This window comes from Globicephala melas, chromosome 9 (genome assembly GCF_963455315.2).
Source record: "Globicephala melas chromosome 9, mGloMel1.2, whole genome shotgun sequence".
Taxonomy (NCBI): Eukaryota; Metazoa; Chordata; class Mammalia; order Artiodactyla; family Delphinidae; genus Globicephala; species Globicephala melas.
The window spans coordinates 41,753,824-41,780,148 of record NC_083322.1 but is presented as its reverse complement, the minus strand read 5'-3'; positions in this window follow the sequence as shown (position 1 = coordinate 41,780,148).

Sequence of the window (26,325 nt, the reverse complement as noted above, 5' to 3'; positions counted from 1 at the left end):
CTTTTGTGTCTCCATACAGATTTTAAGATTTTTTTGTTCTACTTCTGTAAAAACAATGCCATTGGTAGTTTGATAGGGATTGCATTGAATCAGTACATTGCTTTGGGTAGCATCGTCATTATCACAATATTGATTCTTCCAATCCAAGAACATGGTGTATCTCTCAATCTGTTTGTGTCATCTTTGATTTCTTTCATCAGTGTCTTATAGTTTTCTGAGTACAGGTCTTTTACCTTCTTAGGTAGGTTTATTCCTAAATGTTTTATTCTTTTTGTTGCAGTGGTGAATGGGATTGTTTCATTAACTTCTCTTTCTAATCTTCCATTGTTAGTGTATAGGAATGCAAGAGATTTCTGTGCGTTAATTTTGTATCCTGAAATTTTACCAAATTAATTGATTACCTCTAGTAGTTTTCTGATGGCATCTTTAGGATTCTCTATGTATAGTGTCATGTCATCTGCAAACAGTGACAGTTTTACTTTTTCTTTTCCAATTTGGATTCCTTTTATTTCTTTTTCTTCTCTGATTGCTGTGGCTAGGACTTCCAAAACTATGTTGAATACTAGTGGCGAGAGTGGACATCTTTGTCTTGTTCCTGATCTTGGAGGAAATGCATTCCGTTTTTCAACATTGAGAATGTTTGCTGTGGGTTTGTCGTATATGGCCTTTATTATGTTGAGGTAGGGTCCCTCTATGCCCACTTTCTGGAGAATTTTGATCATAAATTGGTGTTGAATTTTGTAAAAAGCTTTTTCTGCGTCTATTGAGATGATCATATGGTTCTTATTCTTCAGTTTGTTTATATGGTGTATCACATTGATTGATTTGCGTATAGTGAAGGATTCTTGCATCCCTGGGATAAATCCCACTTGTTCATGGTGTGTGATCCTTTTAATGTGCTGTTGGATTCTGTTTGCTAGTATTTTGTTGAGGATTTTTGCATCTATATTCATCAGTGGCATTGGTCTGTAATTTTCTTTTTTTGTAGTATCTCTGTCTGGTTTTGGTATCAGGGTGATGGTGGCCTCATAGAATGAGTTGGGGAGTGTTCCTTCCCCTGCAGTTTTTTGGAAGAGTTTGAGAAGGATGGGTGTTAGCTCTTCTCTAAATGTTGGATAGAATTCACCTGGGAAACCATCTGGTCCTGGACTTTTGTTTGTTGGAAGATTATTAATCACAGTTTCAATGTCATTACTTGTGATTGGTCTATTCATATTTTCTGTTTCGTCCTGGTTCAGTCTCAGAAGGTTATACCTTTCTAAGAATTTGTCCATTTCTTCCAGGTTGTCCATTTTATTGGCATAGAGTTGCTTGTAGTAGTCTCTTAGGATGCTTTGTATTTCTGCCGTGTCCGTTGTAACTTCTCCTTTTTCATTTCTAATTTTATTGATTTGAGTTCTCTCCCTCTTTTTCTTGGTGAGTCTGGCTAAAGATTTATCAATTTTGTTTATCTTCTCAAAGAACCAGCTTTTAGTTTTATTGATCTTTGCTATTGTTTTCTTTGTTTCTATTTCATTTATTTCTGCTCTGATCTTGATGATTTTTTTCCTCTACTAACTTTGGGTTTTATTTATTCATCTTTCTCTAGTTCCTTTGGGTGTAAGGTAGATTGTTTGTTTGAGATTTTTCTTGTTTCTTGAGGTAGGGTTGTATTGCTATAAACTTCCCTCTTAGAACTGCTTTTTGCTGCATCCTATAGGTTTTGGATCATCATGTTTTCATTGTCATTTGTCTCTAGGTATTTTTTGATTTCCTCTTTGATTTCTTCAGTGATCTCTTGGTTATTAATATATTTTTTAGCCTCCATGTTTGTGTTTTTTACATTTTTTCCCTTGTAAGTCATTTCTAATCTCATAGCGTTGTGTTCAGAAAAGATGGTTGATATGCTTTCAATTTTCTTAAATTTACCAAGGCTTGATATGTGACCCAAGAGGTGATCTGTCCTGGAGAATGTTCCATTGCACTTTAGAAGAAAGTGTAATCTGTTGGTTTTGGATGGTATGTCCTGTAAATATCAATTAAATCTATCTGGCCTGTTGTGTCATTTAAAGCTAGTGTTTCCTTATTAATTTTCTGTCTGGATGATCTGTCCATTGTTGTAAGTGAGGTGTTAAAGTCCCCCACTATTATTGTTTTACTGTCAATTTCCTTTTTTATATATGTTAGCATTTGCTTTATGTAATGAGGTGCTCCTATGTTGGGTGCATATGTATTTCCCACCCTCTAGTGTAGATTTAAATAACAACATTAGAAGTGGTTTTCACACATACATACACACACACACACACACACACACACACACACACACACACACACATACACAAGTGTGGATCCCTGATTAGGGTTCTTCACCTGCTAGCTAACCAGCACCACGGCATAGACTAAAGTTAACCCAAGCACACATATACATTACATACAGAACTATTTAAAAGTATATGACTGCACGGAGAGGCAGTCCAAGGAGACAAAAGCTGAAACCACATGAGCATCTCCCTCCATGGGAGAGGGTTACTAGAGGAAAGACACATGGGATGAGAGCATTTCAAGACAAAAGGGGTGCCCAACAACAGGAAATGCATCAAAGAAAACGGTAATTGAATTGGTGATTAGGTTTGTAATTGGGGATCTTTGGGAGAACAGTTTGCGAGAGTAGTTGGGGCTGAGGCCAGGTCACAGGGGTAACTGTGAGGCTGAGTGGCCAACACATGCCAGCAGCAGATGTGAACCACCTCTTTGAGAAGTTTCATGCCAACCATGGATCATTTTCCTGGGGCAGGTGAGGCATCAGAGTCTGAATATAGAAAGCCACGTCTTACCCTGGAACTCCATTTTAATGCTGTCCTGAGGGGTTTCTGCAGCCAGTCTACTTTATGATGAGAATCTTTCAGACTTGGGCAAGTGTAGCCTGCCGTTTACTAAATATTGGGCAGTGCTATGGAAAAGCTTCAGGGTATAGGATCTCTGTTCCCTTGTAGTATAATTAAGTCTCATCTAGGTGTAGCAATTTCCTTCTCTTCCTTCCTTGGGCAAAGATAGAGTGAGGGTCTCCAGGTGTTGGAGCTGCACAGCTGGCACAACAGAAGCTCTGTCTTCTGGGGCACAGGTGAACTGGGCATGAGAGCAAATGGTCACAACAAGGTAACATACACAAGAGGTATGCAGGAGGTCTTGTGGGAATGTTGTATGCGAAGGCTTCCTGGAGAAGATCTTGAAGGACGGGTAGGAATTCATAACCCAGTTAACTAACAAGGCCGGTTAGAATTGATGAAGCATGAGTTTCTTTCTCAGATAGGAAAGAGAGTTGGGAAAGCGAAGGGAGGCCAGAGGAAGCGGCGCTTATGTTCCACTTCGCATACTATTAGACACGCCGTCCACATCTTTGCTTAACAATTTAAGGAGAAAATAAAAGCATGCTTGTGTGCATGTGGCTACAGTAGAGAGTCATTTTACACATATGGAAATGAGCTCCAAACAGGAAAATAAATGACTCAAATCACATTAATAGTCATGTGGTTACAATGTGCTTGGGCCACGAGCTGCCTACAGAGAGAGAAGTGACTTGCCCAAAAAGCTAACACTTGAATAAAACACAGACGCATAGTGGAAAGCCAGGCCATCCCACTGTGAGAATCCAGGCAGTAACAAGATATCATACCCAGTCGAGGCTTGTCTACCTCTAGGTCTGGGTCTGGACAACCCCTCAGAATAGGCGAGTCATTTCTGCAATGCCCGGAGCAAGGTGCTGTGTGGACGTCTTCTCTAATCTTTTCTGATGACAGGCCTGGTGACCTTTGGTGACACACAAACTCTTTAAGGGAAAAAAAAGTATAAAGTGCAGAAGGCTAAACAATCCAGTTCCCAGGATTAGCAGACCATATCCAGCCTTCACCTTGAATTCTTCATCTTGCTCAGTTTCCCATTAACATGAGACAAGGTATTAAAGAGGTTGGGGTTTTGAACCAGACCAGGGTGCTTGGTTTTCTTTATGGGTCTACCTTCGTAGCATAATCAAAAGCATCACTTTACAAATTCATTTGCAGCTTGAGAGACCAAAAAGAAGTCTAAAAGTGATGTTCAGAGGAACATTTTGTGGCCTGGAGAGGGGTACTCATGGTATTAATGTGAAGCTACCTGTACCCAATCCCCTTTCAATAGCATGTCAGGGCACAAAGCCTCCCTTATAAGATCTGACAAGCGTATGTTCTAGAGGAAGCGGAGGGGAAGCCCTCCGTTCATATGACTAATTAGACGGACTTCATGCTGGGTTGCTCTTTTTTGATGCAGGTCCTGGTCCTAATTGTCAATTTGCTCCTCAGAAAGTAAGGTTGAGTTCAAATGCGTATGTGCCCTGTTTTCTTTTAGCATTCCTGACCTGAAACTGATGCGGGGTGACAGGGAACAGACGGGAAAGAGACCTCGTTGTATTCAGAGTAAACCTTTTCAAGTTCCCCACTAGGAAGACTGGACCAGTAGCAGCAGCTTCTACAGGCTATGTTTATCAATTAACATGGCTCACACCAGCTGGGAGTTCTGCCCAGGCTCGCACAAGCCTCTTTGATGGGCAGCTAAGCCCAAGTGAAGAGACCAGAGATGCTTATTGGCCAAGTTTGCTTAGATAGTTCTTCAAAGGGCAAGGCAGTTACTGGCACAGACACGGCAATGTGTTTGGGGATAATATTGGGAAATGGAGTGTGAGAGATTGATTGCAAGAATGGCTGCAATTCTTTACCCCTCCCTATAGCTGTGCCCTTTGCAATGTTCCTCCTATCAAAAGTTGGGGTCTGTTTCCCCACCCTTAAATCTGGGCTGGACTTTTGAATTGCATTGACCAATTGAATGAGGTGGAAGTGAGTTTATGTCAGCTTCAAGCCCAGATCTTGAGAGGCCTGAGCACTTATGCTCTATCTCTTGAGACAGTGCTATATGCACAAGTGGAAGGATGTGAGATCGAAGCAAGGGTGAAGCATCCCAGTTGAGTCCATCCTAGACCATTCCGTGCCCAGCTGACCTACCACCTGACTGTGTCACATGCATGAGCAAGCCCAGCCGAGATCAACCCAGCTTGACTCAGGCCATAAGTACCACACAGCCAACCTGTAGACTTATGAGCAAGAAGAAATGCTTATTGTTTTAAGTGATTTAACTTTGAGGTGTGTGTTAGTTCAAGTACTCTGAGAAGCAGATACCAAGGTGGAATTAGATGTCCAAGAGATTTACTAGATGAAATGCTGCTGAAGGATAAAGAGGAGGGAGACAGAGAAGGTGAGAGCCTTCAGACTGAGACACAGGTCTGACCTCTGTAGAAGACAGAGGGAAGGAAGGATTGAGTAGTTTGAGTCTCAGACTGCAGCACAGGGCTAAGAAAGTTCTGGCCAGCCTGACCAGGAGTTCTTGAGCCAAAGTCACTGTGAAAGGAACCCCGTGTTTCACAGGAGTGGGTCTGCATTAGCAGGTCCTCTGTGTTCAGTCACTGGAAGTGTGAGTCATACCCTCACTGACTTGGGGATGGATCCAGAAGGGCAGCAGCTGGAGCCATTAATCAGTTATACTCCCCACAGCAGGAAATCTGAGCGGCTTAAGTTGGTTTGTTACCCAGCATTATTGGGGCAACAGATAATTCATACTTGGGGCAAATAGGTTTCCGTTCCTCCAGAGATTTTTGTTGTATCCTGAGTTTAACCTGTCTTCGCCTAAATGTGTCTCTATGACTAAAACTAGAGAAGAATCATTTCACTGAATAACATCAAAATTTTTAAAGGTTTTGGCCAGCTGTAGCTCCTAGACCAAGAATGTCCTGTTAAGACTGCAATAGACTCAACATTCCGTTCCTCTAGAGGGCATTATTTTGTTCGTTATTTTGCCCAGGAAAGTGTCACACAGTGTCCTCCATGGCATGCCAGGAAGAAACAGAGTCCTTGGCTAAAAGGCTTTTAATTACCCAGATTTGAAATTGGCTTCAACCTGTGAGATAAAATTTATGGAATATTGTTGTTGATGACAAATCCTTTACGTATCTGTGTGGCCTAGATTAGCATGCCTCGTTGTTATTGTTTTATAAAAGCAATTTAATTACTAAGCATTTGTAATCACTATTATTAATTAGTTTTTTATAGATATCTGGGAAGAAGATACAACCTCAAATTCAATTAACATTTATGGAGCTCGTTTTATTGCTAGGCACTTTGCCAGGGACATACTTTATTTGAATTCTCACCAAAACTGTGGGAGGTGCTTATCATCTCCGTTTGTCTCAGTGATCATATTGCTAGTAAGTGAAGGAGCACAGGCTTGGAGTCAGGTCCTCTGACTTCATAATTCATGTACTCAGCAATCATTCATTGAGCATCAGAGTATTCTAGGAGCTGTACTATTTGATAGTAATACAAACACAGTTCCTGTTCTCAGATCATCCACAGATTAGTAGGTGAGGCATATACCATGTTTTTCTGTACCTCAGTGAGATGCATGCTATAACTGAGAGAAGCACAGGGCACTTTAGACACTGAGAAATGGAACTTGTTGTGGGCTAATTGTGTTCTCTCAAAATTCATATGTTGAAGTCTGAACTCAGTACTCAGATGTGACTGTATTTGGAGACAGGGTCTTTAAAGAGGTAGTTAAGATGAAATAAGGTCATATGACTAATCCAATATGACTGATGTCCTTATAAGAAGAGGAGATTGGCCACAGACATATACATACAGAGGAGAGACCATATGAAAACACAGGGAGATAACAGCCATCTACAAGGCAAGGAGAGAGGCCGCAGAAGAAACCAAACTTGCTGACACCTTGATCTTGGACTTCTAGCCTTCAGAACTATGAGAAAACAAATCTCTGTTGTTTAAGCCACCCAATCTGTGGTATTTTGTTATGGCAGCCCTAGCAAACTAATGCAGCACCTAATTATACTGAGTGGGTTGGGGGGAAAACAGTTACAGGAGGATCTCAAAGAGAGGAGCATCAGGGTGTATAGAGTGAATATAGGACTGAGAGGAGGACACATGACTTTTAGTCCATGCCTGGCTATCGTGTCACTGCATAGCCTTCATCAGGTCACTTCCTTTCTCTGGGAATCAGCTTTCTCATCTGTGAAATGAGAGGATAAGCCTAGAAGAGGGTTACCCAAAATATGTTTCATGGAACACTGATCCCTTGAGAGACTTCTCAGAAAAAAGGGAGATGGGAAGGTCTCTGTGGTATAAGATACATTTGGGAACACTGTACACTGTACTCTCTCGGGTGTTTATAACACAGAGCGGCACATTGTAGGTTCTGAGAAGTCCTATTTTATGTAGAATTCACCTAACTTATTTAGCCACAAAACTGCATTCCCACAGTACATTCATTAGTACTAATGTGGGTTCCAAAGGACCCACACTGAGCAACACAGGCCCAAGTTCCTTATCTCTTTATTTTCCAACTCCAATACTTTAGTGACTTTAAATGTTTAAAATAAAACATTAAAAAAATCCCAAATACAGAATCTTCAGAGACTAGGGGTGAGACCTGTGACTTGCAAACCATTGATCCAAAGAGATAGTTCTAACACCAGGAACAAATGGAAAGGAGATGGCATTTATTGGGTTTGTGTTCTCCTGCCTAATATTTTCCTCTTCATTTCTAATATTTAAACCTAATTCTTTTTTACTGTCTTATTTTAGCAACATTGAATAATGGTGATAGTGGAAATGCTTGGCTTGCTTTGGACTTTAATGCAAACACTATAGTGTTTCACTATTAATTTGATGTTGGCTGTTGATCAGAAAAAGCTTTTCTGTATTATGTTAAGGAAATACCTTTTTATTTATAGCTTTTAAAGAGTTTTTAACAGAAGTTCTGTTGTCTTTTAACAAAATCCTTTTTGGCTTTTATAGTGATAATTATACGATCTTTTAGCCTTTGAATTATTAGTGTAACAATTAGTTATTCATTTGATAAAATTACCCTTACATTCTTAGGATAATGGTAAGTTGGTTATGATATAGTATAGTGTGTTAATTGATTTCAAAATTTCAGCTGAATATAATTACTAACATTCAGCTGACTATAATCATATATATATATATATATATATATATATATATATATATAACATAAACATTTAAAGCAAAACAGATTTGTGCTATTGAGGATCTCACCAAATTATACCAGGATGCTTTAGTTACCTTACATAATCAAACTGCCCAGCTCTGGTTCAAGGTGATGGCAGTAGTCAACTGTTAATCTATTGGAATATTCGGTAATACATGCATAGAATTTGACGAAACATGGACAATCTCAGAGAGGATCTTCTAAAGAAAATTCTGTCATGCAAATCTCAATTTATATACATTAGTAGTAGGAACAACAAATATTACAGAAAGAGTTGTTTGTTAAGGTCAAATTATAAAATAACGCCATGAAAAGAGATTTTTTAAAGGTATGTTAGCAATTATCTTTTGAAAATTCTCCTTATTAACCCCACTTAATAAAATATTGACATAAAAATTTTTTTTCTGATAGTTTCAGTTTTACTTGTGAAAACACCACATCTGATCTCAATTAACAAATACACTTAACCTGTTTCTTGTCACAAGATCCTAGATAAAAAATGTGGTATCTTATCTAAACTTTTTCTGATTGACTTTTATAATATGTAAGAAACAGAGCTGGGTAGGGACTTCCCTGATGGTCCAGCGATTAAGAATCCACCTTTCAACACAAGGGACGTGGGTTTGATCCCTGGTCAGGAAACTAAGATCCCATGTGCTGCAGGGTAACTAAGCCTGTGTGCCACAAATACAGTCTCAACAAAGACCCAACACAGCCAAAAGTAAATAAACAAATAAATATTTAAAAAAATAAATAAATACTAAAAAAACCCATCAACAACAGATCTGGACTAATTATTATGATAACATAAAGTGGAAAACATCACCAGAACAGATATTCTATATCTCTTATCTTAACAATGTAAAACAAAACAAAGAAAATAAGACACCAAGAGAAATGGCATTAGGCTGATTTATTTGGTAGTTAACCAGTTTACATCAAATTTATTATTGATTTAAATGCTTATTCAAATCTTGATAGTAATACTCAGATACACATCAATGACAGATTATTAATTTATGCTTATGTCAGCAATGTTTCCCATCCATGGAGATAATCAGGCTTTGGAGATCTTCAGAAAAACACCCATTAAGTCCCCTAACATCATTAGCCTCTTAATTTCTCTTACAACCATAGCAATAACCGTGGAGCTCAGCCTGTGCCAAAGCACTGCTGCAGAAGCCATGAAAAAACACCTTCATGGTTTTTACAATCCCAGGAATTCTTGGACAACTTCTTTGCTAAATGAGGAGCATGACGCAATGGATCGAGGAATATTAGGGTTAGAAGGGCCCCTGATTTGCTGTTGATAGCTCAGTCGGCTTTATCACATGCATTCCCTTATTTTGGGGGACATCGCTGAAAGCACTAAAGACAAACGCCATATCAAGAAGTTGAAGAAAAGTCTCAGATAACAGCAGAGTAGTATTCTCTTATGTGCAACTGTGTCAGTGAACCCAAGCTAGGTATATTCTCCTATTTGAGAATCACAGAATGCCAGAACTGGGAGTGAACTTAGAGATCCGTTTGTTCCACCAGCTCATTATAAAGTGAGTGCCAGAGTGCTTGAGTGATGTGCTTCCTCACTATGGCAGACTGCCTACGTGCTCATCACTTTGACTGCATTTACCAAACTTGTGGTTAGATTAGAGTTATATGACTCTCCATGGGATGTGGGCATGAGTGATGTGTGCCATTCTAAACCTGGCACAATCCTCTTCTCTCACTCATTATTTGAATGCAAAGGATTCTGTGGTAGACTCAGGAACCCCTAGAAGATGGAAGCACAAAAAAGACGAAAAGAACTGAAACCCCTAAAATATCACATTGAAAGCTGGACATCTGTTTGGACCATGACATGGGTGAGAACTGTAGTGTTAGGCTACTAAAATTTGGGGAGTTGTTTGTTACAGCAGCTAGTAAAATTATCCTGACTAATACACTGATGGTGTAATTTGGTGGTACAAAACTATAAACAGGATTTCTAATATCCTGTCCTTGCTCTCAATTACATATCATCCTTTAGGCAGAAATCATTTATCTCCACAGGAATGTTTTTCTTCTTGAACACCTTCCAGGAGAGGAGAAGTTTAACTTTTGCAAAGCTAAAGTGACAAGCTATGGTCATGATCATACTTAAGAGTTCTCAGGTTTTCTCATAGTAGCATGTATTTTCTTTTCTTTTAAATATAGCTGATGGGTAGTTGGGCACTTGTCCAATGTGAAATGAACTGTGCTGTTTTTCCACTGTTTTTAAGACATGGAGGAACTTAGCAATGTTTAGGCACCTCTGGAAACTTCCCAGGAGTCAAGGGAAATGACTCAATCTGCTTGGGGAAGATGGTCTCATCTGCTTTTAGTGATTCCTTTTATTCTTATCATTTGCTTAGAAAATGATTAAGAAGGCCATAGGTGGGCAATATTCCACTTGACTCTCTGGCTTGTTGATTGAACATGGAGCTCATATTAAGCTGTGAATGGTTTATCTCCATAAATTCACAAATGAGCCTGAAAATCATCTTACTTTCACGTTCACGGAGAGATGGAGAGAATGTTTGCTTCTTCTAGCCACTGTGGTAGCCTCACAGTTATACCCCATTGTGCTGGAAAGGGTAAACTCTGTTTCTTATTTGGGAATATTGAGCTTTTTTAGTCATGTTTCCTGTGGAATTTTTTTTTCTGTCCTTGTTATTTTTTTCTGATATGTTTTTCTGATGTAAATTTTTTGGACTATGATAAAGGATAATTTAGTTTTAGTCTTTTCATATCACTTATTTTATACTACTTTCTTAGAAAAATAGAACTTTTTAGAAAGAAAAAAAATCTTGACAGAAAGATGAATATCATATGATATCACTTATATGTGGAATTTAATAAAAAATGATACAAATGAACTTGATGAACACTTTTAACTTGAGTTGACCAACTAACATGTTTTTCAATTCCCAGATAGATGAGTTGTAATTGGCTTCCTCTGGAGATTACATCATAATTTTTCAAGGGGATTATGAAGCAGTTTGAGCTAAGCCAACATCTATTTGAAGAAGTTAGAAAAAGAACATCAAAATAAACTCAAATAAAGGAGAAGAAAAGAAATAAATATGAAAACAGAAATGAATAAAATAGAAAACACAGATACAATAGAGAGGATCAACAAAAGCAAAAGTTCGTTCTTTGAAAAGACTATTAAAATTGATCAAGAAATAAACTGACAAAACTGACCAAGAAAAACAAGAGAGGTCTCTCTAATTTTCTAATATTTTCATTTTGGGGCTATAATTTTCCTTTGTAAAAACTCTTTTGGCGGGCTTCGCTGGTGGCGCAGTGGTTGAGAGTCTGCCTGCCGATGCGGGGGACACGGGTTCGTGCCCCGGTCTGGGAAGATCCCGCATGCAGCGGAGCGGCTAGGCCCATAAGCCATGGCTGCTGAGCCTGTGCGTCCAGAGCCTGTGCTCCGCAACGGGAGAGGCCACAATAATGAGAGGCCCGGCGTACCGCAAAAAAAAAACCAAACAAAAAAACCCCACAAAACTCTTTTGGCTATAGCCCACAAGTTTTTAAATGTAGATTTTTTTGTTAGCATTATATTCAGATGATTTCTAATTCCACTGTGATTTCTTCTTTGACCCACAGATTATTGAGGAGTGTATTTCTTAATTTCCAAACATATGGATACTTTCTAATTTTTATGTTTATTTCATTGTGGTCAGAGGTCATTCTCCACAGAATTTCAATCACTTGAAATTTTGATGAGATTTTCTTTATGATCTAGTATATATTCCTTTTTTTTTAACGTTCTGTTTGTGCTTGAAGGACATGTGTATGGTTGTGTTCTACATATGTCAGTTGGTTAAAGTATATAATTGGGTTGTTAATGTCTTCTGTGTTCTTCCTGACCTTTCTTTGTCAATAAGGATACAATAGATTCCAACAACATGATTACTTGTAACTACCAGTTTCTGAGAGAGATGATTATAGGTTTGTCTCTTTCTCCTTATAGCTCTGTCAAAATTTCTCTTTATATATTTTGAGGCCATATTTTTAGGTGTATATACATTGGTGAACAAACCTTTTATTGTTATATAGTGTATTTTTAATCTCCAGTAACTTTTGTATACCTAAAGTCTACTAGTTTAATATTAACATAGCCACACCATCTTTCATTTGATTGTCATTTTCATTGACTATATATGAATATTATATATGTAATTATTTTATGTTCTACTTTTCTTGTTCCTCATGTTTTAGGTATGCATTTTATAAGCCATATTTAGTTTTTTCTTTCTTAACTCAGCTTATCTTCCTCTATAATTAATATTTATTTCATCCCTTTATGCAGTGAGAAGTATTATAATAGAGTAGTAGGCCTAAATTTGTAAAGAAAAAAAAAAGTAGACCCAGTTCAGTAGCTTGGCCTAGGAGCTGTAGGCAGTAAGACTTGTTTGTAGCTACTGGCTGAGAAAATTGTTCCTGTGTCTCTGGATGGTACCCAAACAAGTCATAAGACAGAGTCCTCTGAGGCATTCCTTTTTTTTTTTTTTTTTTTGAGAGTCATGTTATCTGACAGAGTGCATGAGATGGGAGGCAGGGGTGACATGCCTGGCCAGCCAGCTCAGGCCCATCCACCCTGGCTCTTTACACACGACAAATGCCAGGGCCAGATTGTCCTGACATCCAGGATGCCCTGAGGGATGTTCCGTTCCTTCTCTGATGCCCAGTGACTGGAAGCAAAGTGGCCATGTGCAGATTCTCAGCCTTCTGTGCAGATTTGGAGCTGTATAAGAGAGGAGTATTTCCACCTTTGGTGCTTATCTAAGGAGAATTTCCTTCTGAAGGATGACAACATTTTTTTCCCCTCTATCCCAGAGTGCAAATCATGATGGCATGATTCCAGCGCTTCATTCTATAGCCTGATAGAAATGATAGTTAGAGCTAATAGAGCTCCCTGTGTAGTCCTGACTATACTATTTATATCCAGTTGTACCTCTGAATCTGTGTCTCGTGCATGGGGCATGAGCACCATGAATAATCCTGCCTCTTTATTCACATTTGATCTCCCTTGTATCCTGGCATATATTAAGCCCTCTATAAAATGATGGGGACATGAAAAGGGAATAAATAATCTGTATAGTAGCTGTTTTACTGGGGAGTGTGGAAGATTTACATGGTGATACGAGAGAAAGGTTCCTTCACATCTATTTACATGTCTTTTCTTTGGGAACTTTTTCAGGTAAGTCTTGTAGGTTTTTACCTTCATCAGTAACATATTTTTGTGTTGTTTCATTTTTTTTTTTTTTTTTTTGATGGGTATTCCTGTCTCACTGGTTGTTTGGCCTGAAACGTCCAGCACTGGAGTTTGCAGGCAGTTGGATAGAGCTGGGTCTTGGTGCTGAGATGAGGACCTCTGGGAGACCTCCCTCCAATTAATATTCCCTGGGGTCTGAGGTTCTCTGTTAGTCCAGCGGTTTGGACTCAGAGCTCCCACCACAGGCGCTCGGGCCCGACCTCCAGCCTGGGAACCAAGATCCCACAAGCTTCATGGCATAGTAATAAATAAATAAATAAATAAATAAAGTAAGAAAGAAAGAAAAAAAAGAGCAGTACAGTATCAAAGAATAAAAAGCAAAGTAAAATTAGAAATATAAAAAATATATTAGGAAAAATAAAACTGATTGAAACAACCGGTTGCTGGGGGTTCCTCCCGTCCCCTTAGGTGTCTATGGTCCCCCACCGGTGCCTGGTAGGTGCCCTAGTTGTTTGGAGATGCGAATTCTGCATCCTCCTAGTATACCATCTTGACTCTGCCCTCCTTTTCTTTGGGAACTTATTGCTGTTAAGAGGTGAGACATGCTGAATTATTATATATAACTTCAAGTCCAAAGTGGTGTCTTCATTTTGTTCCTAGTTTATAATGTGAATCCTTATTTTTCATGAAATTCTTCTAACAGTTCTTAGTGTTGTTGCTCCTTCTGAGAGGAGTTGGGGGGCAATAATCATGCAATGTAGCAGCTGCCTGGTTTGTATCTGGTAGAATCCAGCCCTCTTCATGATGTTCAGGTTTCAACAGAAGAATGTGTTACCAAGGACCCTGAGCCTTTGGGGCTTGGTTCTTTGTGCCAGGGAAGAGCTAAATGTCTTTTAAGACATAAGCTGCTTTAAAGCAGGACTATCTCACTTACAATAACACTGAGAGCTATCCAACAATTGGCTAACATTGCTTGGAACATGAAAGAAACTCAACATATCCCCCCCAACCATTTGAATTCTAAAGTGGGATGTGTACCCCTCAACCCAGACCGTCACATAATCCTTGAGGCCTATGCCCAGATGAAGACAGACACTTAGCAAAGAAGGAAGGGCTACTGGGAACAGAATGGACAGACACAGGTGGCTCTTTCTAACTAATGCCTTGAAGGGACTCATGAAATTTTGTTTTGGGTATATAAAATGACTCATTCTAAATTTTGAGTTAATGGGAGGCGAGTAGATGTTGGGGACTCAGTTCTAGTATAATATATGCTGATGTCACATCTTCTGGTCAAAGTAAAAAATAAACCTGGAATGTCCTTTTATGCTCTAAGGCAAGGCAAAGGAGGTAGGACAAAAACTACCATTTGTTCAATAAAGTTTGGGAATACTCTCAAGGCCTTCCTACCTGGTATGAATTTGAGGCTATTTGAGCCACAGGAACTATTTTGGAGTTGGTCCTCTTCTGCCACTTAGAGGAGGGGAATTCATTCTTGGGATGGAGGACAAAGGGAGATTGATCTTGGACACTGAGATATTAGGAGAGAATTGCAGAGAAGCGGGAGGGTGATAAAGATATTGATAAACAGTAGTACCCAGGGATGTACCCAGGGAAAGTGGTTATAAGAAATTAGAATGGTGTGGTGGAGGGAGGGTTACTAATGTCAGTATCTCTCCATGCGAACCCTGTTGGCATCTTTGGAAGGACAGCTCTTCTTAGGAGGAGTGCCCTGAACAATGCCCTAGTCCTCGGTACAGTAGCAACCCCTCAGTACAGTAGCACCCCCTAGTCATTGGGTAACAATCATATATCCCTACATACTTCTGAATACTCCTTGGGGGATGATATTGTCCTCCATTGAGGGTCACTAGTAGATGTTCAGAAGTCAAGGATCTAGACTGGGCTTTGCTACTACCATAATGTGAGTTTCTGGACAAGTCTTTTAACCTTGTAGACCCAGTTAGTTTTCTCATCTGGAAAATTTAAAGGATTGGAAGTTCTATTAGATCTCTTTCAGTTCTTAGAAATCTGTAATTTCTAAGTTAAAAAAAAATGAATGAATGATCTCCTTGGATTCTACAAAAGAGACTAAGTGTACCCCAGAAGCCACAGGAAAAAGCTAAGTCTGAGATGATTTTCCCCAAAGAAACTAAACACAGGCAATGAATTGCAGGCATTGCAGGTCTTCTGGACTGATGAGAATCTTTTTCCTTCTTATTCATTTTCCCCATAAAACTGTGGCTCATTTCTACTTGTACTGGATGGAAATGGGAAGGAGATCAAATAAAAAAGGAGAGTAAAAAGCTTCGTGATTTTAAGTGAATTTGATAAGAAATACTAATTTATAAAGTCATTGCTTGCCTCCTGTATATTTCATTTTTAACTTCCCCTCCTCTCTCCCACCTTTTCCCTTCCTCCAAGGGCTAGGCTTTTATCACTGGGATCATTTGATAAAAGTCCTACTTTGCCGTGTGACATTGCAAAAAGGATCTGTGTACCCAGGAACATTCTCACTATTTCCAAAGTATCCATTTTTTGTCTCACTTGCTCTGTAGAAACGTTTCCCCTTGGGGTGTTCTTACTCACTTGAGTGCTTTAAGTCTACATTAATACACTTATTTCAACTAGACCTTTAATCAATATTTCATGGGATGTATTGAGAAGACCCACTTAATCTCTTAGTCTCTGCAGGTGTAGGAGTGAGAGAAGGCACTGGCCCGAGAAGACGGGTGTCATTTACACACAAATGAAGATGTTCCTATCGATCATAGGCTTGTTGGGATAATACTTGTGATGAATCATTTATAGGAAGGGGACAAGGCTTCTTATGTTTTACAGAGTGGGACTTTTGGATCCTTAAATATCTATCAGAGTCCCATTACTGAAGGAGTCAAGGATAACCATTGGATTGACCTCCTGGCAAGGAGAAATACTAATAAAAATAAAACAACTTGAATAGGCAGACCAATTGGGGCCACAAATGATTCTGACATTTGTGAAGTGGGATATTTTGAAGAGGTCTCAGAGTTTATCATCCACAGGCAAATAAAACTCCGTGAATGAGAAAACTGGAGTGGCCTTTGGAAAGGTAATTTATTTTCGGTAATGTTTATATTATGGTGGTAAGTTGCCTGGGACTTGGAACCAGCAGGACTTTGCTCAAATTCTGATTCCTAAACTTATTATCTATATGAATGTGGGCATTTTACTTTACGCTTCTTAAACGCCACTTCCTGAGCTGTAAAATGTTTATTTAATAGCTCATGTGTGTTAAGCATTTACTGTGTGCAAGATACTTGTCTAAACTCTTAACATATTTTATTTTTATAATCCTCAAAATAGCCTTAATAGGGAGATATTATTACTGTAGCTACGTAGTAAGTCTGTAAAGTGGAATTTCTTCTACTTTTTAATTCTTTTTCAAAATTATTTTAGCTGTTTTAATTCCTTTGTCTTGTCATATAAATTTTAGAATAAGCTTATCTATACCTATAAAAACCTTTCTGGGATTTTGGCAAGAATTGCATTAAACCTATGAATCAATTTGGGGAGAAATGACATATTTACTATATTGAGTCTCCTAATCCACGAAAATTGTACATCTGTTTATTTAGATCTTTGATTTCTTTCATCAGCTTTTTGTAATTTTCAGCATACAGAGCCTGTTCATGTTTTGTTAGATTTATATATAAGTATTTCATTTGGGGGAGTGATTGTATATGTTATATATGGTATTGTGTTTTTAATGTCATTTCTCATCATGTTCACTGCTATAGAAATATGGTTGATTTTTATTTTATTTTATTTTATTTTATTTTTTATTTTTATTTTTTTATTTGTATTCTGCAACCTTGCTGAACTCAGTTAGTTGTATTTTTTTTTTTTCAGAGAATCCTTGGGATTTTCTATGTAGGCAATCATGTTATCTGTGAATAGGGAATGTTTTATTTTTTCCCTTTCCAACCTGTATGCCTTTTAATTTCCTTTTCTTGCCTATTATACTGGCTAAGACTTCCAGTATTATGTTAAATAAAAGTGGTGATGGCCAACATCATGCTTTGTTTCAAATTTTGGGGAGAAAGCGTTCAGTTTTTCATCATTAAGTCTACTGTGAGTTATAGGAGTTTTATAGACTCCCTTTATCAAGTTGAGGAAATTCTCCTCTATTTGTAGTTGGCTGAGAGTTTTTATTATAAATGGATGTTGAATTTTGTCCAGTGCTTTTTTTTACCTTATTGATACGATAATATGTTTTCTCTTATTTAGCCTGTTATTATAATGATTGGTTTCTAAATGTTGAACCAGCCTTGCATTCCTGGGAAGAATTCCACTTGGTCATACTGTATCATTCTGTTTATATATTACTAGATTTGATTTGTTAATATTTTGTGGACAATTCTTGCATCTATGGTCATGGGAGATATTGCTCATAATGTTTTTGTCTGGTTTTGTTATTGAGATAAAAATTTTAATATTATATTTTTGAGCTGGTATGTGGGAAAGCTATTTATTTTTCCACTTTGTTGTTATATCCAGCCACGTACTTGAAATTTTGTTTCAATTCTAATAACGTTTTAAGTGGTTTCTTTTATATTCTAGGTAGACAATTGGAACTTCTATTTAAAAAACACTGGTCTCTCCCTCTCTCCCAAATTGATACAGTTTTCAGTTGTTCTTGTATTTGTGCATTATCTAGTGCCTCTGCAACCCCTGCAACAATTTTAGTAATTTATATTTTTATAAATACAACATTTCACATTGTATCTGTACATAGTATTTACTAATAAATTTAACCTCCTTCCTATCTGTAGTGATATTTCTTTTTTCATTCCTAATTTTTTACATGTTCTCCCTCTCTCTCTTTCACACTTTCTCCAAACTAATCAGACACATCAGAACTTCAACGTTTTTTCCATTTATTCTTTTCTTTTAAATTGAGATATAGATGACATACAGCATCATATTAGTTTTAGGTGTATAACATAATGATTTGATATGTGTCTATATTGTGAAATGATTACTACAATAGTTAACATCTGTCATCATACATAGTTACAATTTTTTCTTGTGTTGAGAACTTTTAAAATTTATTCTCTTAGCAACTTTCAAATATACAATACATTATTGTTAACTATAGTCACCATGCTGTACATTATATCCCCAGGGCTTATTTATCTTATAACTGGAAGTTTGTACCTTTTGATCACCTTGACCCATTTGCATACCTCCCACCCCCACCTCTGGCAACCACCAGTCTGTTCTTGTATTTATAAGTTCAGGATTTTTTAGACTTCACATTAAGTTAAATCATTTGTATTTGTCTATATATCATACTATTTGTCTTTCTCTGAGAACCTTAACTCTTACATTGACCTTTAGAATAACAGCATTTGATTTTATAATTATCTACTCTTTTTGGTATTTTGTTTTCTATTTTATTAATTTATGTTCTTATTATTAATTAATCTCTTCCTTATTTTTTTTTAGCTTCATTCATTGAACACTTGGTTTATTTTCAGGCTGTTAATTTTTTTGAGTACTCTTTGGTCACATTTCATAGATATCAAAACGTAGAGTTTTCATTATCATTTATTGCTAAGTAGTTTATCATTTCAATTTTTTAAAACATCTTTATTGGAGTATAATTGCTTTACAATGGTGTGTTAGTTTCTGCTTTATAACAAAGTGAATCAGTTATACATATACATATGTCCGCATATCTCTTCCCTCTTACGTCTCCCTCTCTCCCACCCTCCCACCCATCTAGGTGGTCACAAAGCACTGAGATGATCTCCCTGTGCTATGCGGCTGCTTCCCACTAGCTATCTATTTTATGTTTGGTAGTGTATATCTGTCCATGCACTCTCTCACTTTGTCCCAGCTTACCCTTCTCCCTCCCTGTATCCTCAAGTCCATTCTCTAGTAGGTCTGCATCTTTATTCCCATCCTGCCCCTAGGTTCTTCATGACTATTTTTTTTTTTTAGATTCCATATATATGTGTTACCATATGGTATTTGTTTCTCTCTTTCTGACTTACTTCACTCTGTATGACAGAGCCTATGTCCATCCACCTCACTACAAATAACTCAATTTCGTTTCTTTTTATGGCTGAGTAATACTCCATTGTATATATGTGTCACATCTTCTTTATCCATTCATCTGTCGATGAACACTTAGGTTGCTTCCATGTCTTGGCTATTGTAAATAGAGCTGCAATGAACATTGTGGTACATGACTCTTTTTGAATTACGGTTTTCAGGGTATATGCCCAGTAGTGGGATTGCTGGGTCGTATGGTAGCTCTATTTTTAGTTTTTTAAGGAACCTACATACTGTTCTCCATAGTGGCTATATCAATTTACATTCCCACCAACAGTGCAAGAGTGTTCCCTTTTCTCCACACCCTCTCCAGCATTTATTATTTGTAGATTTTTTGATGATGGCCATTCTGACCGGTGTGAGATGATATCTCATTGTACTTTTGATTTTCATTTCTCTAATGATTAATGATGTTGAGCATTTTTTCATGTGTTTGTTGGCAATCTGTATATCTTCTTTGGAGAAATGTCTATTTAGGTCTTCTGCCCATTTTTGGATTGGGTTGTTTGTTTTTTTGTTATTGAGCTGCATGAGCTGCTTGTAACTTTTGGAGATTAATCCTTTGTCAGTTGCTCCATTTGCAAATATTTTCTCCCATTCTGGGGGTTGTCTTTTCATCTTATTTATGGTTTCCTTTGCTGTGCAAAAGCTTTTAAGTTTCATTAGGTCCCATTTGTTTATTTTTGTTTTTATTTCCATTTCTCTAGTAGGTGGGTCAAAAAGGATCTTACTGTGATTTATGTCATAGAGTGTTCTGCCTATGTTTTCCTCTAAGAGTTTGATAGCGTCTGGCCTTATGTTTAGGTCTTTAATCCATTTTGAGTTTATTTTTGTGTATGGTGTTAGGGAGTGTTCTAATTTCATTCTTTTACATGTAGCTGTCCAGTTTTCCCAGCACCACTTATTGAAGAGGCTGTCTTTTCTCCACTGTATATTCTTGCCTCCTTTTTCAAAGATAAGGTGACCATATGTGCATGGGTTTATCTCTGGGCTTTCTATCCTGTTCCATTGATCTATATTTCTGTTTTTGTGCCAGTACCATACTGTCTTGATTACTGTAGCTTTGTAGTATAGTCTGAAGTCAGGGAGCCTGATTCCTCCAGCTCCGTTTTTCTTTCTCAAGATCACTTTGGCTGTTTGGGGTCTTTTGTGTTTCCATACAAATTGTGAAATTTTCTGTTCTAGTTCTGTGAAAAATGCCATTCGTAGTTTGATAGGGATGCATTGAATCTGTAGATTGCTTTGGGTAGTAGAGTCATTTTCACATGGTTGATTCTTCCAATCCAAGAACATGGTATATCTCTCCATCTATTTGTATTATCTTTAATTTCTTTCATCAGTGTGTTACAATTTTCTGCATACAGGTCTTTTGTCTCCTTAGGTAGGTTTATTCCTAGGTATTTTATTCTTCTTGTTGCAATGGTAAATGGGAGTGTTTTCTCAATTTCACTTTCAGATTTTTCATCATGAGTGTGTAGGAATGCTAGATATTTCTGTGCATTATTTTGTATCCTGCTACTTCACCAATTCATTGATTAGCTCTAGTAGTTTTCTGGTAGCATCTTTAGGATTTTCTATGTATAGTATCATGTCATCTGCAAACAGTGACAGCTTTACTTCTTCTTTTCTGATTTGGATTCCTTTTATTTCTTTTTCTTCTCTAATTGCTGGGGGTAAAACTTCCAAAACTATGTTGAATAATAGTGGTGAGAGTGGGCCACTTTGTCTTGTTCCTTATCTTAGTGGAAATGGTTTCAGTTTTTCACCATTGAGGACGATCTTGGCTGTGGGTCTGTCATATATGGCCTTTTTTATGTTGAGGAAAGTTCCCTCTATGCCTACTTTCTGCAGGGTTTTTATCATAAATGGGTACTGAATTTGTCGAAAGCTTTCTCGGCATCTATTGAGATGATCATATGGTTTTTCTCCTTCAGTTTGTTAATCTGGTGTATCCCATTGATTGATTTTCATATATTGAAGAATCCTTGCATTCCTGGGATAAACCGCACTTGATCATGGTGTATGATCCTATTAATGTGCTGTTGAATTCTGTTTGCTCTTATTCTGTTGAGGATTTCTCCATCTCTGTGCATCAGTGATATTGGCCTATAGTTTTCTTTCTTTGTAACATCTTTGTCTGGTTTTGGTATCAGGGTGATGGTGGCCTCACAGAATAGGTTTGGGAGTGTTCCTCCCTCTGCTATATTTTGGAAGAGTTCGAGAAGGATAGGTGTTAGCTCTTCTCTAAATGTTTGATAGAATTCGCCTGTGAAGCCATCTGGTCCTGGGCTTTAGTTTGTTGGATGATTTTTAATCACAGTTTCAATTTCAGTGCTTGTGATGGGTCTGTTCATGTTTTCTATCTCTTCCTTGTTCAGTCTCAGAAGGTTGTGCATTTCTAAGAATTTGTCCATTTCTTCCAGGTTGTCCATTTTATTGGCATATAATTGCTTGTAGTAATCTCTCATGATCCTTTGTATTTCTGCAGTGTCAGTTGTTACTTCTCCTTTTTCATTTCTAATTCTATTGATTTGAGTCTTCTTCCTTTTTTTCTTGATGAGTCTGGCTAATGGTTTATCAATTTTATTTATCTTCTCAAGAACCAGCTTTTAGTTTTATTGATCTTTGCTGTAGTTTCCTTCATTTCATTTTTATTTATTTCTGATCTGATCTTTATGATTTCTTTCCTCTGCTAACTTTGGGGTTTTTTTGTTCATCTTTCTCTAATTGCTTTAGGTGTAAGGTTAGGTTGTTTATTTGAGATGTATCTTGAGTTAGGATTGTATTGCTTATAAACTTCCCTCTTAGAACTGCTTTTGCTGCACCCTTAGGTTTTGGGTTGTCGTGTTTTCATTGTCATTTGTTTCTAGGTATTTTTTGATTTCCTCTTTGATTTCTTCAGTGATCTCTTGCTTATTAAGTACTGTATTGTTTAGCCTCCTTGTGTTTGCATTTTTACAGACGTTTTCCTGTAGTTGATATCTAGTCTCATAGCATTGTGGTCAGAAAAGATACTTGATATGATTTCAATTTTCTTAAATTTACCAAGGCTTGATTTGTGACCCAAGAAATCTATCCTGGAGAGTGTTCCATGAGCACTTGAGAACATTGTGTATTCTGTTGTTTTTGGATGGAATGTCCTATAAATATCAATTAAGTCCATCTTGTTTAATGTATCATTTAAAGCTTGTGTTTCCTTATTTATTTTCATTTTGGATGATCTGTCCATGGGTCAAAGTGGGGTGTAAAAGCCCCTACTATGATTGTGTTACTGTCGATTTCGCCTCTTATGGCTGTTAGTATTTGCCTTATGTAATGAGGTGCTCCTATGTTGGGTGCATAAATATTTACAATTGTTATATCTTCTGCTTGGATTGATCCCTTGATCATTATGTAGTGTCCTTCTTTGTCTCTTGTAATAGTGTTTGTTTTAAAGTCTATTTTGTCTGATATGAGAATTGCTTCTCCAGGTTTCTTTTGATTTCCATTTGCATGGAATATCTTTCTCCATCCCCTCACTTTCAGTCTGTATGTGTCCCTAGGACTGAAGTGGGTCTCTTGTAGACAGCATATATACAGGTCTTGTTTTTGTATCCATTCAGCCAGTCTGTGTCTTTTGGTTGGAGCTTTTAATCCATTTACATTTAAGGTAATTATTGATATGTATGTTCCTATTACCATTTTCTTAATTGTTCTGGGTTTGTTATTGTAGGTGTTTTCCTTCTCTTGTGTTTCCTGTCTAGAGAAGTTCCTTTAGCATTTGTTGTAAAGCTGGTTTGGTGGTACTGAATTCTCTTAGCTTTTGTTTGTCTGTAAAGGTTTTAATTTCTCTGTCAAATGTGAATGAAATCCTTGCTGGGTAGAGTAATCTTGGTTGTAGATTTTTCTCCTTCATCACTTCAAATATGTCCTGCCACTCCCTTCTGGCTTGCAAGAGTTTCTGCTGAAAGATCAGCTATTAACCTTATGGGGATTCCCTTGTGTGTTATTTGTTGTTTTTTTTTCCCTTGCTGCTTTTAATATTTTTTTCTTTGTATTTAATTTTTGATAGTTTGATTAATATGTGTCTTGGAGTGTTTCTCCTTGGAGTTATCCTGTATGGGAATCTCTGTGCTTCCTGGAGTTGATTAACTATTTTCTCTTCCATAGTAGGGACGTTTTTGACTATAATCTCTTCAAATATTTTCTCAGTCCCTTTCTTTTTCTCTTCTTCCTCTGGGACCCCTATAATTCGAATGTTGGTTCGTTTAATGTTGTCCCAGAGGTCTCTGAGACTGTCCTTTATTGTTTTCATTCTTTTTTCTTTATTCTGCTCTGCAGTAGTTATTTCCACTATTTTATCTTCCAGGTCATTTATCCGTTCTTCTGCCTTAGTTATTCTGCTATTGATCCCTTCTAGAGAATTTTTAATTTCTTTTATTGTGTTGTTCATCACTGTTTGTTTGCTCTTTAGTTCTTCTAGGTCCTTGTTAAACGTTTCTTGTCTCTCGGGTTGGCAGGTCCACGTCTGGTGGTGTGTTTTGGAGTGTCTGTGGCCTTTTTATGCCTTTAGACAGCCTCTCTGCTAATGGATGGGGTTGTGCTTCTGTCCTGCTAGTTGTTTGGCATAGGGTGTCCAGCGCTGTAGCTTGCTGGTTGTTGAGTGGAGCTGGGTCTTGGAGTTGAGATGGAGATCTGTGGGAGATTTTCGCCATTTGATATTACGTGGAGCTGGGAGGTCTCTTGTGGACCAGTGTCCTGAACTTGGCTCTCCCACCTCAGAGGCACAGCCCTGACACCTGGTCATGTGGCTGTAGCTAGGAGGCCTCAGTTCCTTGCCACATGAATCTCTCCTTAGGGTTGCTTGAGTGTCCCCATGACAAGGCAGCTGGCTTACCCCAGGATGAGTGATCCGGCCCGCGGTCCCCAGGACTGTCGCTGCTTTGGCTGCTGGGGCCCCTCCAGAGCTGGCAGCCTCAGTGAGCCCGCCCTCCCCTCGGGCTCCAGGGCAGTTCAGTGACGGCGGAGGGAAGAGCTATAATTTCAGTTTTGTTTTCTTCGTGCTTCTAACCCCTGCCAACCACTGATCTTTGTACTGTTTCCATAGTTTTGCCTTTTCCAGAATGTTATATAGTTGAGATCATTCAGTATGTAGCCTTTTCAGATTGGCTTCTTTTACTTAGTAATATGCATTTAAGCTTCCTCCAAGTCTTTTCATGACTTGATAGTTCATTTCTTGTTAGCACTGAATAATAATCCATTGTCTAGATGTACCACAGTTTATTCATCCATTCACCTACTGAAGGACATCTTGGTTTTTTCCACATCTAGGTGATTATGAATAAAGCTGCTGTATATTCTTATATGAGTTTTTGTGTGAACAGTTTTCATCATCTGCTTAGATACCAATAAGCACAACTGCTGGATCATATAGGAATATGCCTAGTTTTGTAAGAAACTGCCAGACTGTCTTCCAAAGTGGCTGTGCCATATTGCATTCCTATCAGCAATGAAGGAGAGTTTCTGATACTCCACATCTTTGCCAACATTTGGTGTTGTCAGTGTTTTGGATTTTGGCCATCTAATAGGTATGTATTGGTATCTCATTATTGTTTTAATTTGCATTTCCCTAGTGACATATGATATGGATTATCTTTTCATATGCTTTTTTTTGTCATCTGTATATCTTCTTTGGTGAGCATTATTTTATTATTCTAATGACTGTTCTTAAATTTTTATGAACATCTGTGGAAATGTATTAATTTCTTAAATTATAAAAGCAACACAAATTGTTATAAAGTTACAGAAGAATGGAAGTCTAAATAGTAAAAGTGAAAGTCCATTACAACCCCTGGAAATGTTCTTAATGAATATTACACTTTCAGATTTATTGATGCATAAATAAGTGTGATTTTCTGAATAAATATGACTATACTGTACATATGGACTATACTGTACATATGGAATAATATTTTTAAGTTTATTTTGCTTTTCCTCTCTACCACCACAAATTTTTGTTTAGTTAAAATCATATTTAATTTTAGTTTAAGACTGTTTACTTTTTTTTTTTTTTTTTTGCTGTACGTGGGCCTCTCACTGTTGTGGCCTCTCGCGTTGCGGAGCACAGGCTCTGGACGCGCAGGCTCAGTGGCCATGGCTCACGGGCATAGCCGCTCCGCGGCATGTGGGATCTTCCCAGACCGGGGTACGAACCCGTGTACCCTGCATCGGCAGGCGGACTCTCAACAACTGCGCCACGAGGGAAGCCCAAGACTGTTTACTTTTGATTTCATAGTTTGCCTCAATATTTCCTAACAATTGCCTCAAGTTCACAACCATATTAAAATCCTTTAGCCGTTGTTTTTAGTTATCTTTGCTTATCACCAACCCTTTTACCTCAAGTCTTCCTCTTTGTTCATTTTCTTTTGATGAAGAATTTCCTTGCATTTATTTTTGAAAATTGAAGATACATTTATTTTACCATACACATTAGGTGACAATGTCATATCCTTCTAGCATCCTGTGTTGAAAAAATAAAGTTGGACAGTGGTCAAAAGGTAGTTCCTTCGTAAATAATTCATTCCTTTATTTTCAGGATGAGTTAAGAAATTTGGGGGGATATGTCTAGATAAACATATTTTTTCAATATTTTTGCTCAGCAGTCAATAGTGAAGTCCCAAGTCTTTATTCATCTCAATTATCCTGTATTGTTTCTTTTATTGTTTCCCCTTCTCCAGTCTGTTATCTCTTTCTTCATTTTATATTAAACGGATCTTCTAAATATATCCTCTAAGTCTTTCTTTGTCATATTTTTATTTCTTTGTTTATTGTTCTATTTTATGGAAAATTTCTTTGCTTTGTATTCCATATCTCTAATTTGGCCTTTGGGTGATCCATTTTAATTA